Below are 3,658 nucleotides of genomic sequence, written 5' to 3' on the forward strand. Positions count from 1 at the left end.
GGAAGCTACATCCTAAGTTATTTGTGCCAGGGCAACAAGTTCTGTTATTCAACTCTCGGCTCCGACTTTTTCCTGGGAAGTTGAAATCAAGGTGGTCTGGACCTTTTATTGTCAAAACTGTGTTTCCACACGGAGCGGTGGAAATTTGTGAAAATGATTCGGACCAAGCATTCAAGGTTAACGGTCAGCGGTTGAAGCACTACTATGGGGACATGGCAAACCGAGAGGTGATTAGTGCCATTTTGTTGACTACGTGAGAAAGGTACGGAACGTCAAGCTAATGACGTTAAAGAAGCGCTGCGTGGGAGGCAACCCATGAATTGTTGTTACAGGAACCCTTAGAAGTTAATAACCTATCCAAAAACACAAAAAAATCAGAAAACAGGGGCTGAAAAAAAAAAATTCCAGAGTTCCAGAAAATTTTTTACAGTTCAGAAAAAAAAAAACAAAAACAAAAACACAAAAACCCATTACAGCCCATAAACCCACGAATTCTTTTCCCATTACCCCATGATTTTATCCCTCAACCCCACTCCTAATCTAATTTAACCTACTCCACACCCTATATATACATACACCTATCCTACATATCTCCCACAACTTCCTACACTTAAACCCTCTCATAAATATCAAAAAACATCAGTTCTTACACACTTTTATTCACAAATCAATGGCACCCAAGAGAGCACGCACTATTGACAGCAGCAGCACAGTTCCTACTGCTGATTCATCAAGGGGTACTGCTGCAAGGCCTCGGTTAACTGACAGAGCCGCGGAGGAGGAGTACACTAGGCTATTGGGGAAGCCGATTCTCAAGGAGAGGGGGTTTTTACCATCAGGGAGGGATGGTGAGTTGTTGCCCATGATTGCAGAGAAGGGGTGGATAGCTTTTTGTGAGTCACCCGAAGCAGTACCGATGAGTGTTGTTCGCGAGTTTTACGCGAACGTGAAGGCTGAAAAGAATGGGTTTTCTGTAGTTCGTGGGCTGACGGTTGATTATCATCCTACGGCGATTCGCCGTGTGATTGGACAGCGAGAGAGGAAGCCCGAGGAGGAGAACTGGAATGAAAAGACTGCTGAGGATTTTGACTTGGATTTGATTTGTGCGACTCTCTGTCGACCGGGCACGGTTTGGAACCGCAGTCCAGCCAATAATGAGTATCATCACTTTCCGGTGATCGCCATGAACAGGTATGCCCGTGCATAGAATGCATTTATATGTGCTAATATTTTGCCTTCTTCACATGCACATGAGGTCACAGTTGAGAGAGCACAGTTGTTGTGGGGAATTCTGAATGAGGAATACTATGTGGACCTTGGTGAGTTTATCTACCAAGGAATTCTGAAGTTTTTGAGGGGAGCAAAGCATATGAACATCTCTTATGCATCCACGGTTACGAAGCTATGCCGAGCAGTAGGAGTGAACTGGCCGGCTCATGAGCATTTGCAGTTGCCAGCAGCTCCGATAGATTCTGGCACTCTGAATGGGATGCAGGAGTGGACCGGTGGTGAGCCTGAGGAGCATGGGCTGGGTTATCATCTTCCAGGAGGGCGTCCAGCATGAGGTGCTACTATGGCTAGGCCAGGGCGTGGTGAGGCTGGTTCTTCGAGAGCTCAGGAGGGTGCTGGGATGGGTGATGCCCAGTATAGGAGGCTTTCACGGCGGATGGATGCTATGTATGAGACGCAGAGCAGGTTTGCTCAGGAGCTCACCCTTGCGTTAGGGACTGCTTTTCGAGGCCTTGGAGCTGATATCCAGTGGCCAGTTTTTGGTGAGGACTCTGCATACCCGCCGCCTGATACTCCACCCACTGAGGGTGATGATGATGATGACTCCGAGTAGGTATACCCTGTGTTCCTTTCTACTACCTTCACTGGGGACAGTAAAGATTTTAAGTTTGGGGGTGGTAGTTAAGGAATATTTTGTGTGTGTCATATAGCTGCATATTCATGATAGTTAGTTCATATAGTTGCATAATTTTTGCCATATAGTTTTTTTTATATAGCTTTAGTTGTTTGTCAAATCATATAGCTCATGCATATACCATGATCCCTTTTGCAATGATTTATCGACTGAATTGTGATATTGATGCGAGTGTAGTGATAGCATTAAAGTGATATTAAGTTGTGTAGGTTGATATGCATGCTAGAAGCACTTGTATTGTCACTAAGTCTTAGAGAATGCTTAAGGACTAGATTGTTGTTATGATCTGATTATTTTCGAGGATAATCTATTTATTATGCTTAGAATTTGAAAATAGGTTCTTAGTGGTAAAGGCATGAAAAAAAAGAAAAAAAATGGAGTAAAAATGGAATTTGTTGCTAGTTGTGGCTAGGCGTCAAATGGCTAGTAGCCGGCTCGCATGTTATACGAGTAGTCTAGGGTTGAGCAAGATGGAGCGAAACGCACTTGCTCAGAGAAAAAAAAAATTGCGTAATTGATCAAGAGTGGGCTCTTTGGTATTCGAGTTATTAAGTTCTTAGGGGACTTTGTGCCTAGTGACCTAAGGCTTTTAGAGTCTGGGATCCGCTAACCTAATGCTCGTTACATGGATACCATTGTATAAGTCTTTTGTGGACCTCACTCATTGCACGGTCAAATAAGCATTTGAGTTGTAAATAAAAAGCACGATTCCATAGTAAGCTCCAGAGTTCTTGTAGTGTTGTATATCACTTTGTGCCTAGAATTTTTATTCTTTGTATAATCGTAGTTTTGCCTTGAGGATAGTCTAGTCATAGTAATTGGTCTAGTTCCAAAGCATATCTGTTAAGCATTTGCACACACCACCTTTCTGGCGGTATGTCCGTTTGCATGAGTTTCTTGATCTTTACTGTCTAACTGCATTCGTTGAGACGTGACAATTTGGTGGGTTAATTGTAGTAAGGGGGATCGTTGCATTTTCATATAGATTGCATTCATGCATATTTTTATTTGTTTTTGAGTCTGTGACGCTTGAGGACAAGCATCGATTTAGGTTTGGGGGTGTGATAAGTGGCATTTTATACCACTTAGAACGTCTTAAAATGGCTTAAATTGGTGTCTTGAAATCAAGTATTTTGTGTATTTGATGCGTTTTTCTAGTGTTTATGCATTTCAGGGTATTAGTTGCATTTCGGAGGAGGAATCATCAAGAATAAGCCTTGGCATGTGTTCACCATTACGAGAGGAAAAGAACGGGCAGATTACGGCGAAGAAACGGAGCAAACCAGGAAATTTTCCAGTAGGGTCCTGCGCGCCCGCGCAGCAATGCTGAGCGGCCGCACAGCAGCCTTGCGCGCCCGCGCAGAAATGCTGAGTGGCCGCGCAGGGTCGGGGAAAAAGATATATTATTTTAGACTTCTACTTCTGTTTGGCTTCCAACTTCTATGTAATCTGAGTTTTATGGGACTATTATATAAGTAGATTTGAGACGTTTTTCACAGAGTATTAAAAGGAGATTATGTTTTAGATTATGTTTTGCAAGAAGCGAAGGAGATAAGGAAGAAGACTGATTTAGCACACAGCAACGAAGAGGAAGCATATATTCTTGTGATTCTTGTTTCGTTGTAACGTTGGATGCTAGTTTTCTTGCTTTGACTTATTTACTCTTGTGACGTACTCTGTTTTAATATAATCAGTTTAGTTGTTATTTTCTTGTGTTTGTTATCATGATTTCAT

This window comes from Apium graveolens, chromosome 7 (assembly GCF_009905375.1).
Source record: "Apium graveolens cultivar Ventura chromosome 7, ASM990537v1, whole genome shotgun sequence".
Lineage (NCBI taxonomy): Eukaryota > Viridiplantae > Streptophyta > Magnoliopsida > Apiales > Apiaceae > Apium > Apium graveolens.